Source organism: Miscanthus floridulus, chromosome 5, assembly GCF_019320115.1.
Source record: "Miscanthus floridulus cultivar M001 chromosome 5, ASM1932011v1, whole genome shotgun sequence".
Lineage (NCBI taxonomy): Eukaryota > Viridiplantae > Streptophyta > Magnoliopsida > Poales > Poaceae > Miscanthus > Miscanthus floridulus.
The window spans coordinates 141072157-141089713 of record NC_089584.1 but is presented as its reverse complement, the minus strand read 5'-3'; the positions used below and the strand labels follow the sequence as shown (position 1 = coordinate 141089713).

General features: G+C 43.4%; 1 pseudogene; it reads left to right on the top strand.

Moving 5' to 3' along the window:
• The first annotated feature begins 8281 nt into the window (after nucleotides 1-8281).
• LOC136450992 (endoribonuclease Dicer homolog 3a-like) lies at nucleotides 8282-17262 on the top strand (annotated as a pseudogene).
• Nucleotides 17263-17557: the final 295 nt, after the last annotated feature.

Sequence of the window (17557 nt, the reverse complement as noted above, 5' to 3'; positions counted from 1 at the left end):
TTTAGCCTAGAACTCCTTAGCCAAGCCAAGGCAGTCCTTCATCTTGTGCTTGCTGTTCTTGTGGAGGGGGCACGGGCCTTCGAGGATTTTCTTGTACTACTCGTCGTAGTTACGTTTGGCGCGAGGTTCGTCAATGGTGGCGATGATGTTGTCTGGTCGGCGGCGGCGATACTGATCAGCTTTAGACCCTTTCGGCCGATCGTGGCCACTGTCCTAATGGTGGCCGCGGTCATCATAGCGGCGGTCACTATGGCATCATTTGTCAGGGCAATCGTCGTTGCGGCGAGTTGGGCGGTGAGTGCCCGCATCCTTGTTGAAGCGAACTTCGGCCTCTTCAGCGTTGACGTATTGATGAGCGGTCGTGATCATCTCACCAATCTCCTTTGGTGGCTTACGATTGAATTTTGAACAGAGGTCACGTTGATGGAGTCCTCTGACAAAGGCGGTGATGACTTCTGCTTCCGTGATGTTGGGAATAGAATTCCTCATCTCAGAAAATCGTCTGATGTAACTATAGAGAAGCTTGGACGGTTTTTGATAAATGCGATTCAAATCATGCTTGGTGCCCGGCCGAGTACACGTAGCCATGTAATTGTCGGTGAAGACCTTCTTCAACTATTCCCAAGATTCGATGGAATCTGGGGTGAGGCTCGTGAGCCAGTTCATTACGGTCGGCGTGAGCATGATAGGAAGATAGTTCGCCATGACACTGGTATCTCCCTCGGCGGCGCGCATAGCGGTGGCATAAGCTTGTAGCCACTGTGTGGGGTTCATCCGCCCCTCATAGGGCTCGACCCCGGTGATTTTGAAATCATAGAGCCACTAGAGTGTTCAGAGTGCTCTCGTGAATGCTCAGAGCCCTTTGGGATCATCACCGTCGAGATCGGCAGTATTGCCAGCGTTAAGTGGCTGGAGGGCTGCATCCGGATTACCGAATTCTTGCTCATATTCTTGACGCCGACGTACTTCCTCCTCATGCTGAGAGAAACGGCGCCCATCAATATGACATCGCGCATCCCTGAGGTTGTTGATGTGTGCTCAAACATCTTGATCGACTTCTTGGTCATGTTGGCGAGGGTTGTTGATATGGTTCCCCCTAGCTCCCCCTGGAGGGGTTGTCTATCATCACAATGTTGGTTGGCGAAACGGCTTCTGCTGGGGCGGCGGTTGGATCTTGGCATGGTGGATCGGTGATTCGAGCTTGTCGAGTAGGAAGGTCACTGATCCTAGCGGATCTCGTTAACCTGGTAGTGCGCAGCTTTAAGCATTATGGCGACCTTGGCGACTTTTGGCATTTGCTCGGGCCGAGCGAGCTCATTAGTGGCCACGGCCAAGTTGGCGCTTGGGGTCTTATAGACATTGTGGTCGTCGACATGGACGAATTCATCATCGAGGCTACGACGGAGTGGGTGTGGCCTCCCTTGCGAGTCGAGTTGTTCTCCGTTGCGAGCAGCCTCAGCTAGCACAATGACGGCCTCATTCGCTTGGCGCTACACACGGTTTGCGTTTCTATTGACGCGAGCTACGCGGTCCTCGTCGGTTTCTCCATCTCGCGGAGGGTTGTCGATGCTGACATTAAAAATCCCACCTCCTTGGAAGGGTGGGAAAGGTGGTCGGATGGCAGCGGTTCCAGCGACAATCTCCGTAGAGCCCTGGGACTCAGAGTTTGGATTTTCCTCCAGGATGGTGTGGATGGATTCTTCGGGACGTTGGCTGATTTGCAGCATATTGACAGTCGCCGAGAGCTGGACGGCGATCGGGCCGGCGAGAGGATAGATGTCTCCAATCCGGTCGGTGAATTTGTCCCTTAGGGCATCCTGATGGATGGTGGCCGTGTCCCCTGGAGTTTCCTGATCGGTTTTCGATAGATCGGAACCGGAAGGTGGTTGGCGTCAAACCAGAGTGGTCAGAGCCGACTCCATGAGGGAGAGACCGTCGGCGAGCTTCTGGCCGACCCGATCGATGGATGCGATTAGATCCTCGTTGCCGACTTGCTTCCTCGAGTAGCCAGGCAGCAGGCGGCGAGTTGTTGGTGAAGATGACCTTGGAGGCTGTTCCGAGATTGGATCTGCTATTGCGGGTGTTGGTGTGGTCGGCGCATAATCGATCTGCACCGGCTCGATGATCTCTCCGTCTCCATCAGCATTGATGACCTAGGAGATCGACCCGACCGTAAAGATCTAGCCGGGCTTTGGAGAGGACGAAGAGCCTGAAAAGTGTACCATCTTGTTCGTTATGAAAACAACACGCATACCCCTACCTGGCGCGCCAACTATCGACGGAATATCATCGGCAGTCCTCCTAGGGGTATCCCACGAAGGTAGATTGATCAGCAGATGTGCGTGTAATCAAGAATAAGAAGGCAACAGAGACACAAGAGTTAGACAGGTTCGGGCCGTCAGCACGACGTAATACCCTACTCATGTGGTCTGTTGGTTTGTATTGACTATCGTATGATATTGCGTGTGTTTTGAGGGGGTCCCCTACCCGCCTTATATAGTCGGGGGTAGGGTTACAAGTCGGTTAGATCTAGGAGATAACCGGTAAGTAATAACAGATTACATAAATCACGTGATCGAACATATCCTAACAGATCTCGTAGCATCTTCAGGATATCGCCCTTGATGTCTTGCGGTACGCACCGAGCAATACCGTGCATCGTAAGTCTTCGTCTTGTGGGCTGGACCACCCCTGGCGGCGCAACCCATATAGTCTGCCATGGGTATCCGGGGTCGTACCCCCACATGACGTGAGCCTCGCGTCGGACGGCGTTAGCCGTTAAAAAAAAAGGCATACCGTGCCAAAACGGATGAACAGTCTGAGATAGTAGCATGAAAAGGAAAAGCATACTGATCAAACGAATAAATGATATGTTCGCTTGGCTGATAAGTCATGGCTGAAAGTACTGTTGGCTGATTTGTTGTGAGAGAAAATATTGTTCGTTGACTGAAAAAATACGGCTTATAAGCCAAGCGAACAGGACGAAACTCTTTGTAGTTTAATATTAGGATAAGATTTATGGTGCTTCTTGGGGAAACAGGACCCTAGTTTACAGGTTAGGTTCTTTTGAACTTTTGGGAGTTAGAACAATACCTCCAGAGAACGATCGGTGAATGGGACGCACGGTTGGTGAAGGTGCCCAACAAAATGACAACACTGATCTAAATATTTTCCATCACATTATTAGCCACTGCACAAATATTTCGTAATCAAGGAAGATTACAACGGATTATCTAGTGATACTCAGGAGCATGCCCACTACAAGAATACACGCACGGGATAGTTTAGTACAGAAAAGGATACACATCGAACCCTCCAACGGGGCATATTTCTGCAATGGCTAGCAGCCGCCATATGATGTGGTGAAGCATTTTTGCAGATGGCGGATCATTTAGTGATACGTAGAAAAGTGCCATACTTTGGCCAATGCCTATTTGGGGGGTGGATGGGGCTATATTGTGGGTTATCACTGTTTGATTGATGTTGTTGGAGTAGCCTGAGACTACTGGAAGTTAGAACGTTTCTACACTTTATCTACCCTCTCGACAGATAAAGATCATACCATGATAGACACCAATCATGGAGACCTTTGACCCACGTGTCAACGACTTATCCCTAATTCTATGTCCCTAAATTAAACAAAAAAGGTGGCAGCTCCGTCCTTTCTGAACCAAACTAAGAGAGGAGATCATCCTATCACTAGAAACTAAGATGGACCATCCATCCTACTTCATCCCCCAAACCAAGTGCTACCAACTAAATTAATATAGCTTATCATGTTCCTCGATGTTTCTTGTCTCATTCGTTGCATCAATTATGAAATGGCATGCGGTGTAATCACATCCAAACTAGCCACCAACAACCTAGCAATTTCAACTTTAACAGCTATATGCATTAGTCGATGCAGAAGCTGGAATATTAATATATTTCCTTAAAAAAACAATTTCAACTTCATGAGAACGAACCATAACAATGTCTCAGATCACGAGACAAGGCCTAGTCGAAACACCAAGCTGTTTCTAAGTTAAAAAGGCCAATCAAACATGAAATTACCATCAGAGTTTCCTTTGCTAAATAAATGCCAACAACCAAACACTTTATCAAGTCTTCATTGCCAAGCTCGTTGACACCTTATATGCACCAATTTGCCAAGTTGTTGTACTTATTTTAGCAGTTTATCAGTTGTTGGACCGATTTACACTCACCTATCAAGTTTTTGTAGGGTAGACTCAATTTTACTCTTCCTATTTTTCGAGGTAATCCGCAATCTTGGGCCAGTCCGAATGTTCGATCCAGACACTAAAGTTTAGTCCTTGTCATATCGAATGTTTGGATGTCAATTAGGAGGACTAAACATGAGGCAATTATAAAACTAATTGCATAAACCGTGACTAAATCGTGAGATGAATTTATTAAGCCTAATTAATCAATGACTAGCATATGTTTACTGTAGCATCACATTCGCTAATCATAGACTAATTAGGCTTAATAATTCATCTCGTGAATTAGTCTTCATTTATGTACTAATTAGTACCAAACATCCGATATAACAAGGACTCAACTTTAGTTACATGGAACCAAGCACCCTAGAAGTCCTAACCCTGAAACTACCAAACCCTAGCCCACAACGCCGAGTTTCCTCGTATGGGCCCGTAAAAAGTTTTGGCCATGAGCTGTTTTCCAATGGTTGAAAAGTATCATGGTACTTTCAAGTACTTTCATTTTTTCTATTTATTGGACATTTAATTGAGAAAGATTATTTATAAAGCTTGAATTTCATTCTCGAGGGTATATTGGTAACTGTGGTGTGCCTTCTCTCGAACGGTGGTGACCATGACCTCGACGAGGGAAAGCAGTCTCCATGAGCACATCACGAGGAGGTGGATGTGGCACGGCGGCACTATGAGGAGGCCGATACGGAGCGTCGTTGCAAAGAGGCGGATGCAGAGGGAGTCGCGTTGGAGAGTAGAGCGATGCTGGTGCAGAAGGAGGAAGGTGTTGCGAGTGAGAGAGAAAAGGTTGAGAAGCTAGGGTGCACTGGCTTCTGAGCTTTTCACATTTTCCGCAATGGATGAAATATGCTTTCGGGGGAAGCTCACTATCAGTTGCGCGTTTGGGCTAGGTTCTGGTTCAAAGGAAAAAAAAATAGAAGCTAACATGAAGCGTCGCAAACACGGGCAATCAATCACTATTTTACCCTTTGCCAAATTTAATTAACAAATAAAAATTGGAATTTGGTCTCATCTATTTTGGTACTGGTTCTACCTATTTTAGTATCTTCTTTATTTTATTAGTACTTGTGAGTATTTTTACTTTGGTACCTCCTATTTTTGTATCACTCGATTTTCCTTAATAGACGATCCATATTTTTCTAGTAAAATTTCTAAGTAGCCATATACTTGTCCTTCTCTCTCCCGTGGTATTATCTGCCATCAGCATCTTTCGCCTCCCCGTCTCCCGTGATCATGTGTCCCATCTAGTACATCTCCACTCCAGTGCAGGGCGTGGGACTACTGCGGGCAGACTGCAGGGCGTGGGACTACTGCGGGCAGCAGGACTGCACAGCGCACGAGAGAGCTGCATGCAGCCAGGGGCGGTGGGATTGCAGCCAGGGGCGAAGCGTAGCAGTGAGCACGCGTTGGGGTGGCAGGAGCGGCAGGTGTGATGTGTGACCGGCTCCGTTGAGGCGGGGGCTGGTCCAACATGCAGCTCCTCCTCGTCACCAGCGGATCCAGTGCCGGCGTGGCCTACCGTGACGCTGGAGGGCGGCTACGCGGTCTCCTCTTTGCAGATGCGGCCGGGGAGGCGGTGCGGGCGGCAAATGCAGCCGTAGCCACAGGCCGTGCTGCCGGCGGGCGGCGGGCGGGCGGGGGGCGGGGGCGATGAGCGCGAGGCCAGCAACGCGCACACGGAGGACAGCGAGGCAGCACGCGGCCGGGTGAAGCATGCACGGACGCGGCCAGCGACCAGCGTCGAGAGGTCTTGCGCACGGACGCGGCCGACTCGACCGTGGAGGCGCAGTGGCGAGGTGGGCTCCACGCAGGAAATGCGCCTCCATCGCTGAAATGGGCGGTTTCATCGCCCTTGGTGTAGGAGCCGACGTAGTAGTTTTTCATGGGAGAAACGATTTCCTATTTTATTTTGTTCTCTTTCTTCGTGAATGTGAATGCCACATCAGATTTTGAGATCATATTTGGATTAAAAAAGATAATAATTAGATGCTAATAATTAACGGTCTAGCTAATAGTTTAGTTAATTGTTTCCTGAATACTAAGGCTCTGTTGAGATTTAAGAAGATAAGTAGTTAGCTGCTAAATAATTAGTTTCTTGGATCCAAACATGTCTGACTAATAGGTTAGCTAATTGTTAGCTCTACCAATTAAAGTTGTGATGTACTCCCTCTATGTTTATAAAGAAAGTCGTTTTGGACATCGATATAGTCTCAAAAACAACTTTGATCACTACTTTTTTTGCTATAAAATATTTATAACATATAGTCAACATATACTTTTATAAAACTACATTTCGAGATAAATCTACTTACATCAGTTTCATATTTTCGAACTAGACCCAAAAGAATTTATTGTAGTCAAAGTTTAAAATATTTGACTTAAGACAACCTCAAAACGACATTCTTTAGGAACATAGAGGGAATATTTAGCTAGTTAACTATTACAACTAATGGATCCAAATATGTCCTAAACTAACGACTATTTCACTTGTTGAACAAAACTAGTTAATAACAATTAATATTAGTTGTGGCCTATTAGCTAACTAACTATTATACTAGTAGCCAATGAATCTAAACAGGGTCTTAGAGCCTCTCCAATAGTTTCTAAAAAATCACTTGGTAAATTAATGAGTTTTTCAAGTAGCTAAAAAAATTGGGAGTATATTTGTTGGCTTCCTCCAATAGTTCTAAATCTTGCTCCTAAGGTAATTTTATGTCAAAAATCTCGAGACATTTCTAAATCACTCTAACCACTTTTATAATTTATTTTTTCGTTTGTACATTTATATCAGAAATCCTGTACTACTTTTTATTCTTTTCCATATCCTTTCACCTTAGATTGACACAATGGATAAGCGCTTGTATATATCGGCTCGACGGGGTCGATTTTACGAGTGTCAAAAGATTGAGAGGTGGGGTTAGAAGTTGTTGAAGATATGTTTTTTTCAATCAAACCAAAATCATAAATCGAGAAATTGTTTTTGGAGATGCTCCTAGTTTACATGGCAGGTAATTAATTTCGTGGAAATTTGGAAACTGCCTGTTGGGACTCAGCATTACCCGGCCGCGCTCCTTTCATTGGCAGCCTTGCTCCGCACGCGTCCCACCTACCCGGCGACCGAAGCGTCGTAAGTCGTATTTTTTTAGCCAACGAATAATATTTTTCTTTAACAATAAATTAACCAACGATACTTTCGGCTAAGCAAGCGATCAGACCAAGAGAGATGGACCCGAACGCACAACGCAGACGAGCGGAGATGGAAGGGGAAGAGACAAGGGTGGGGCCGTTCAGTATCAAAAGACGTGTATTACTACTACTACCTTTTCTGATTTCCTGAGGTTCCTCCTGTCGAACACGGCGTGTGCGTGCACAGTTAACCTCGGGCTCAGAGTACAGTTTTCCCCCTTTTTTTCCTTCGGTTTCCTTTTGCCTCAGCGGCTCTGCCTCTGCTTCTGGAGGTTAACTGAGGTTTCCAACCGGCATACCTAAATTGGTGACCCATTCAGGTATTTGAGTTCGGCACAGTGAATGGGTCACTGACCCATCCCCTTCCATCTCCAACGGCCGCCACCTCCATTTCGGTCCGCATCTGGAGGATGCGCCGCCGCCGACGGCCGGAGCCCCAGCGGACGCAGCTCCCTCCTCCCCCTCTGTCGGCTCCGAGCCCGCGAGCGCGGCTTCGTCCTCCCCCTCCGTCGGCTCCGAGCCCGTGACCACCGACGCCTCGGCCGCTCCCGAGGAGGCCGCACCGCCGTCGCCCCCGGCCGCGGGGCATGGCCGTGGGTCCGGCTCTGGTGGACGCGCCGCCACCTCCACTTCGGTGCTGTCGCCGACAGGAGCCCCGACACCTGCTGTGTCTTCCTCTGGTGACTCCGTGCGCGCGGACGCCGCCTTCCTCCCTCTGCAGTGTTTTGCGTCGTCGAGAATGCCGACGCTTTTTTGCCTTCCGAGTTCGATGCTAGCCAAAATGGCTGTCGTGTTTGCGTTCTCCGTTGGACCGTGATTTCGGGACGTAAAACACTGTGCACTAGCCATTTTGCATTTGGGTCGCGGTTTACCTACACCGTTGGAGACCGTCTTCAGTCAGCAATAAAAGGGCACCTTCGTCAGCCAAGGACAGCTCGCTCGCCCTTGCCTCCCGCACTCCTCCGGCCGTCCCCGGCGGTTTCTTCGTCGCCGGAGCCGCCTCCACTGTCCCCAGCCGCGCTAGCAACCACATTTTGGACTTCCCCGCTTGACTTTGGATCTCCCCTGCCGCCAACACCGCCAACCGCCGTCCTCCGCCAACCGCGGCCGGCGGCGCCCCACCTTGCCGTTCCGCCTTGCCGGAGGCGGAGATTCCGCGACGGAAGCCGACGCGCGGCAGCCGATTCCGCGATGGAGGCAGCCGCCGCCGCAGATGGTAACCACCAGCTTTTTTAGTGGGGTTTTTTGTTTTTTTTTCTGGGTTTTGTGTTTGTTGCAGTCCCTGGTGTCCGGCCCGTCGATTGGGCCATGCAGTGCAGAGTAGGGCGTGATCAGGCTGGGCCATGTAATGCATGCTCGATTCCAGCTGATACTGCTTCGATCGCGCTAATGCGGGTGAACTGGAGGTTTTGGCCAAGGTTCCGGATGAGGTGGTACTTGGATCGGGGCTTTGGGGGTTCGTGCCTTCGGTTGAGGGTTTTTGGAGCTATGCCGTTCGTCATGAGCCAAATTTGGTATTCCCTCCTTTACCTGTGCACTTTGTGGTTATTAACCCTTAGCATTTGGTTTTCGGACTACTATTGATGGATTTCTGCTGATCTCACGATAAGTCATTGTTACATTAGCAGGAGACATGACCTCCTTTACCCTGTGTACTTTGTGGGTTAATAACCCTTATCACTCTATGCATTTGGTTTTGGGACTACTGATGATGGATTTCTGTTGAACTCGCAGTACTCACTTGATAAATCATTGTTGCATTAGCAGGAGACATGAATACTTTGAAGAGGCCATCCAACTCATCGCCTCCAGAAGGCGAAACAGACAAGCATAAACGGCAGAAGAGGGAATGCCAGGATTTCTCTCCCAGAAGGTTCTGTACATTTGACCAAGGAATTTCACTGTTATACATTCAGGGTACAGTGTATCATATGATGGTTGTGCTTTGTGATGTTGAATTGATCAGGTACCAGCTTGATGTCTATGAGGTTGCTACGAGGCAGAACACAATTGTGATGCTTGACACAGGAGCTGGGAAGACAATGATTGCTGTCATGCTCATCAAGCATTTTGGGAAGATCAGCAAAGCAAATAATGATCGAAAGCTCATCATATTCCTTGCACCAACAGTTCAACTCGTCACACAGGTGGTTTCTACCAAAAGCTGATGATTCTAACTGAAATGAAACAAGTTTGTGCTGATAGTTTCTGTGACAGCAATGCAAGGTTATTAAGAGCTACACTGATTTTGAGGTGGAGCATTATCATGGTGCGAAGGGTGTTGATCAATGGAAGGCTCATAGTTGGCAACAGCAACTCTTAAAATATCAGGCAAGTTTCATTGCTATCTTTTTCCCAATCATATTGATTCCTCATTTATTCTAAAGGAAATGATCCTCCCAAATTTGTGGCAGTGCTGTTCTGCACACTTCTGTTAATTAGATTAGATTTGCTGACAGCAGGTGTTTAGCTTTCATTTACTCTACTTGGGTTTGAAAGATCATGACATGTACTGTATGGCATGATATAATTATTCTAGCTTATGTGCATATTGAAATTTTCTGATCTTTTTGCTGCAAATTTGATCTGTAAAGCCTTTTTCTTTGTGCCTGTGTATCTACTCTTATTTTTCCTCTTCGTAATTTTTGAAGATATGATTGTCCAATCTTCCTTCACAGTACCTTAATAATTTTGGTAACAAAAAATTATGTTTCTAGATTAAACATTAAAGAAAATTACTGCAGCAAAGTTGCAGAACCCTAGTTTGTGATGCTCCATTTACTTACTTGACAGCCCCCACGAAAAATTGCAGGTTATGGTCATGACACCACAGGTGTTGCTAGACGCTTTACGCCAAGCTTTCTTGATCCTGGACATGGTTAGTCTCATGATATTTGATGAATGCCATCACGCAACTGGTAACCACCCATATACTAGGATAATGAAGGTATTCTGAAAAAACACTTTCTTGTAATAGTTACAAAGTTACGAATTACTTTTCTTTTGTCTCGCTTGTTTTTAATTAGTAGTTTCTGTTATTTTGCCCTTTTGAACAGGAGTTCTATCACGGATCAGAGCATAAACCAAATGTATTCGGTATGACAGCCTCTCCTATCATAAGAAAAGGCAAGTATTAATGATAAAAGCATTTAACGTTCTTTTTTGTTGTTATCTTTCAGACATCACAAAATTCCCTGATCTTTAAACTAACATCTCCAGTGGCAAGCTAATGATCTTTGTCAGAAATGTAATCGAGCGATGATTACTAAATTGAATCATGATGGCTTGTAATATCATTATTGAGAAATATGATGATTATGTTGGTGGTGGCTTGGCTGCACCAAAATATCACAAATGATGACATTTTGGTCACATACTAAAACCTGTCATGGCCAAGTGAAATAAATAGGACTGGTGTCTATCCATCAATTAAATACAATGTCACACAGTTCACCTATGTGTTCAAGAAAAAAGTGAAAAAGATAGAGGAATTCTGAGCGTATAATCTTTATTTGTAATTCCACCATATGTTGTTAATTCTTGCAATTTGGTTTGTTTCCTACCATGGATTTTGTACCTTCACCATTTAAATATTTGCTTATGTTTTGCCATTTGACCTTTTCATCTTGCAGGGGTCTCCTCTGATTTGGATTGTGAAAATCAGCTATCTGAGCTGGAAAATATTTTAGATTCCAAGGTATGTCCCTTTTTTTACTACTTTATTTATTTATTTATACTGCATGTGTGTACAAGCTTCTTAGATTATCCAGGACACAGTAGCTGTGTGATTATTCCAATATTCCAATTTATCTATGGAACCTCACAGACATGGCCATATTGAAATGTGTGGTTTACAACTATACTTGTTTCATGCTACAAGATGGAACCTCACAGACATATTCCAATTTATCTATGGAACCTCACAGACATTTCAGGAATTGATGCCCTTTTGAACTCAGAGAGTGGATGTGTGGAAGCAACAAAGATGGGCTATATTTCACCAAAGCTTTATGAGCTCATGCAAGTATTTCTCTCTTTCAGGTGAAGTGATATTTTCGTAACTTGACCTGTTCATTTTCAACTATGTGCCTTTACACTAACATGACATACATCTATGTCTAACAGTGACTCTGATAACATCCGATGCCTTATTTTTGTGGATCGAAAGATTAGTGCTAGAGTCATTGAGCGGACGATGAAGAAAATAGGCCGACTCTCCTGTTTCAGAGTCTCTTTTCTAACTGGAGGGAGTTCTTCAGTGGATGCCCTCACCTCTAAAATGCAAAAGGATGCGCTGGATTCGTTCCGCTCTGGAAAGGTACTTAACATCTGTCATTTCTGTAAATTGAAACATAGTGCTCAACTTCTCATGATCTGACTTTGTTTTCTTTCCCCCTGAAAAATAAAATGTAGGTCAACTTATTGTTTACTACAGATGTTGCAGAAGAGGGAATACATATTCCAGACTGCTCATGTGTAATAAGATTTGATTTGCCAAGGACTACCCGCAGCTATGTGCAATCACGTGGACGAGCCCGACAGAGGGGCTCTCAGTACATACTAATGATTGAACAGTAAACCCTTTCCTTTGTAGTGTTGTCTAAACTCTAAACTACTTATGCTTGTGATGGTACTATGATTTCCATGATAATAAAACGATTACAAGAAGCCATATTGTCAATGTTCTTCGCAGGGGGAATGTGAAACAAAATGATTTAATATCTGGGATTATGAGAAGTAAGGTCTCGATGGCTGAGATTGCTTCAAACCGAGAGCCTGAGGATTCACACCCCAATTTCTTCCCCACTGAAGTAATAAATGAATACCATATAAGCACAACAGGAGCCAAAATAACTACTGATTCTAGCATCAGTGTTCTCAACCAGTACTGTGACAAGCTCCCGAAGGACAAGTATGCTGACTACATTTCCTTTTTGTCCTTTTACATGGCTACATAGATTATATACATTCAGAAATTCTAACATACCAAGTTTCTGTCAGGTATTTTTTATTTTCCTGTGTAGGGTTCCAACCTATTTTTCTGACTTTCTTGCTCGTGTTGAAGGTACTACACCCCAAGACCCACATTTCAGTTCACCCATTATGGTGATGGTTATGAGTGTACTATAACACTACCATCTAGTGCCATGTTTCAACTTTTGGTAGGTCCAAAGGCAAGAAACATGCAGAAAGCAAAGCAGCTTGTTTGCCTTGATGCATGTAAGAGGCTGCATCAGCTCGGAGCACTTGATGACCATCTTTCTCCATCAGTTCAAGAGCCGCCTTTGGAAATTTCAAGCAAGTCTAGTATCTCGACGTCTGGTGCAGGTTTAGGTATATGATTGTTAATTCCTAAAGAGATATCTTGTATCACATACTCCTTATGTTCCAAATTATAGGTTACTACATTTTCCGAGTCAAACTTCTCCAACTTTGACCATATAAAAAAATACATCATCTATATCATGAAATTAGTTTCATTAAATCCATCATGAAATATGTATTGATAGTGCATTCATTTGGTATGTAGATGTTAATATATAATCTAAAAATTTGGTTAAAGTTAGAGAAGTTTGAATTAGGACAAAGCTAAAATGACATAATTTGGAATGGGTGGAGTTCTTGTTTGTAGTCGTTATGCACAGTGAAGTGAATCTGATTGGTAATATTTATTTATTGTTTATTTACTAAATGATAAATAAACAATAAGTATCTCTAATGACAGTGTCTTATTTTATTCTTAAAGGTACAACCAAATGGAAAGAGCTGCATGGTACAACTAAAGTTCTTTCTATGTCTGGCTCTTGGGGTTCAGATAGAAGTGTAACTAAGCTTCAAGGCTATAAGTTGAATTTTGTTTGTGATCAAGTTGGTAAAAAATACTCCAATTTTATCCTTTTAATTGATGTAAATATAGCAAAAGAATCTGCTACTTTAGATGTTGATCTATATTTGCATGACAAGATGGTAAAAGCTTCAGTATCTCCTTGTGGGCCTCTTGAGTTGGATGCTCGGCAGGTTTGGTCAAATATATTTTTCATCTACGTTGTTTTAGATAATATTTTTTCTTACATGAAATATTTATTTTGGTTCTTTCTTAGATGGAGCAAACAAAATTATTTCAAGAACTTCTCTTTAACGGTTTGTATGGAAAATTGTTTATTGGATCAAAAGCATCAAAAACTCCAAGGGAGTTCATTCTCAAGAAAGATGACGCGTTCCTTTGGAATAAAGAAAATATGTATTTGCTTTTTCCTTGTTCACATGCCTCCAGAGTTGTTGATTCCCCTTGATTTACCTGTTGATGTTTTGAGAGTATTCTATTTGTTTCCATCTCTAATGCATCGTCTTGAATCACTAATGCTAGCCAGCCAACTAAGAAGTGAAATTGAATACACAGATTCTGATATATCAAGCTTTGTGGTATGATATTTATATTTCTAGACATAGTATTATGTTATTCCTTAAAATGTAACGTGACAATCAAATTCCCTACACTTCCTCAGATTTTGGAAGCTATTACAACACTTAGATGCTGCGAGGACTTCTCTATGGAGCGTTTAGAGTTATTGGGGGACTCTGTTCTTAAGTATGCAGTGAGTGCCCATCTTTTCATGACATTTCTTAATAAGCATGAGGGGCAGTTATCGTCCAGAAGGCAAGAAACGATATGTAATGCCACACTTTATAGGCTTGGTATTGAACGCAGAATACAGGTAATTTACATCTCATCATCGGCAATATGGACAAAATGCTGCATTTTGCTTCAAAAAATGAGCTATAATACTATTTTAATTAACTTTGTTATTGATGGAATGTCATCCATAGGGTTACATACGTGATGCTGCATTTGATCCTCGTCGATGGCTTGCTCCTGGACAGCTTTCCAGACGTCCCTGTCCTTGTGAATGCCCAGTAAAATCTGAGGTTATAACTGAGGATATTCATAGGATTGATGACAAATCTATAATTATAGGCAAGGCGTGTGACAAGGGACACAGATGGATATGTTCCAAAACCATCTCTGATTGTGTTGAGGCTATAATTGGGGCCTATTATGTGGAAGGGGGATTAAAAGCAGCTTTTGCTGTTCTCAAATGGTTGCAGATTGAGACTGAAATTGAGGAAGAGCTAATTATGGAAGCCCTGTCGTGTGCTTCAGTTCGAAATTATCTTCCAAAAGTTGATGTAGTTGAATTGCTTGAAGCAAAGCTAGGCTACACCTTTCAAGTGAAAGGTTTGCTAATAGAGGCTCTCACCCACCCATCACAGCAAGAATCTGGAGCAACATACTGCTACCAGGTATGGTTGATATTTATCTTGAACTTAGCTAGTTCAAGGCCTTTTATTCTATTTCTCATTTTCTCTAACGGAAGACGTTTTACTTTCAGCGCTTGGAGTTCCTTGGGGATGCAGTCTTGGATATTTTAATAACTCGCCATTTGTTCCTTAGTCATAAAGACACAGATGAGGGGGAGCTGACAGATTTACGGTCTGCATCAGTTAATAATGAGAATTTTGCACAAGTTGCGGTAAAGCACAATCTCCATCAGTTTCTACAACATTCTTCTGGGTTCCTACAAGACCAAATCACTGAATATGTGAATAGTCTGGAAGGTTCATCCATGGACAGAACCAGCCTTTTATCCAGTGGATCATTTAGGGGGCCAAAAGTATGTTTTCTCTTCCTCTCTGTACACCAGTGCATATGAGATTCCAGATCCCATGAATGACATGTGCTTTCGTTTAGGAGTAGCATATTAGTGCACTACGGAGTATTTGTTAACATCCTTTACAGCCTGTTGGACTTCTATGGTAAAAACTAGGAAATATATCCGGCTCTACTTGCTTTTCATGTAGTTTGAAATTGTCAACTGTTGAAATCTTGAAAGTAAAATACAAAATGTGATTGGTAGGTCCACCATGCGGTAATCCCCATTTTTGGCCGACCCCAAAGATACTGTTGAAACACAGTTTTTAAAACCTTGGTTGAAACATTGTTTTTGTCTAGAATATGACATTTCACTTTGTCTTCTTTCACACAGGTTCTAGGTGATATTGTAGAAAGTATTGCAGGTGCTATTCTTATTGATAGCAAACTTGATTTAGATTTAGTTTGGCGGGTTTTCAAACCTCTTCTTTCCCCAATTGTCACACCTGAGAATTTGGAGTTACCCCCGTTCAGAGAACTTAATGAGTGGTGTAACAAGAATGGGTACTTTATTGGAATTAAATGCGAAAATCAAGGAGACGACACAATGGCTATTCTTAACTTACAACTCAAGGACTTGCTTCTTGTGAGGCAAGGTTGTGGGAAGAACAAAGTAGATGCAAAGGCACACGCAGCTTCCTTAATGCTCAGGGATCTAGAGGTACTTCCTTTTATGCTCCATTCTTTTGGTAATTCATTCTACATGCATGCTGGTTGATTTGGGGCATTAGCAGCTCAACATGTATTCTTGTTGGCAGGAAAAAGGACTTATAATTCCAAAGAATGCAAGCAGAGTGGAACAATTTGAAAAGAATTCTGGTACTACAAAACATTGCAACAACTTGCTTGATGTTATGGACACACAAAATGTAGCACCACCTAGGCAAAAGGAACTAACTGTGTCAAGTACCGCTCCTGGCTCTGTTCTTGATAAACCATGTACGTGTTTGTCTCAGTTGTTTTGTTTTGTTTTTCATCCTATATATTTGTCAGATTGACGTCTATGCATATCACGTATAAGTTCACATTAGTTTAATAATTTATCTTATTTGTGCAGTGGTTGTGAAGGTTAAGTTGAGTAAAGGAGGACCTCGTGTATCCTTGTACGAGTCGTGTAAAAAGCTTCAGTGGCCAATGCCTAGGTTTGAATTTGTGAAAGTCGAACCTAGGTACTACTGTTTCACATTGGGTTTGCAGTTGGCTTGTGTAAACAAGTACCTAATCTTTCCTCTTTTGAAAATATCAGTCTGTTCTTGATAAACCATGTACGTGTTTGTCTCAGTTGTTTTGTTTTGTTTTTCATCCTATATATTTGTCAGATTGACCTCTATGCATATCACGTATAAGTTCACATTAGTTTAATAATTTATCTGATTTGTGCAGTGGTTGTGAAGGTTAAGTTGAGTAAAGGAGGACCTCGTGTATCCTTGTACGAGTCGTGTAAAAAGCTTCAGTGGCCAATGCCTAGGTTTGAATTTGTGAAAGTCGAACCAAGGTACTACTGTTTCACATTGGGTTTGCAGTTGGCTTGTGTAAACAAGTACCTAATCTTTCCTCTTTTGAAAATATCAGTGTGTGCTCCTCTTTCGGTGATTCCTCACAAAAGGTGCACCCCAAGGATTCGCATTTGCTTCAACAATAACATTGCATATACCGAACGGCGATGTCATCAGCCTCACAGGAGACGGGCGTGCGGATAAGAAGAGCTCACAGGATTCTGCTGCGCTGCTCATGCTCTATGAGCTGCAGCGGCAAGGTAGATTCCAAGTCCAAGAAGTATGAGGAATCGCCACAAATTCGTGGCTCCATTATGAAAGGTGTAATTTTACCGGCGATTATTGCTTGGGCATCTTGGAATAATGTCATTACCAAACCAGTTGTCCTTAGATGGCCGCTGCGCCGGTGTAGGAAAATAATGTAGCCGTGTACGTTGCTCTTGTTCCTGCCTTGTGGATTCAGGTGCATGCCGATAAGAGCCTGGGAGGGCACTCCGTCTATGTTCGCCGTGGTCGTGACGTGTGTACTCATGCAGTAATAAGCATCACATGGTTTCCAGACTCGGGAAAAATCTATGAGCTGAAATTGTCACCCAAGGCAATGATATGCTTATTAACAGGAAAACTTGATTCTTCACGAGATGTTCTTATCCATATATTTGGTCGTGCTCTGGAAACAGCTTAATTTTCCTATAAATGCACATAAAAACAGTCAAATGATATTTTTTTTCATAGTTTAATTCGAAAAACAATCATGCATAACAAGGCATATAATAGGTCATGTCTCGCATACTACAAATAACTACTCCCATGCTAGTATATTTCTTTCGTGCTAACGCTACGGACCTTATTAAGTCTAAAGTTAATTCTATCCATTTGAAGTACCTAGCTATTTGTGTTTTGTCGAAGCTGTTTTTTCATAGCACTGAAAG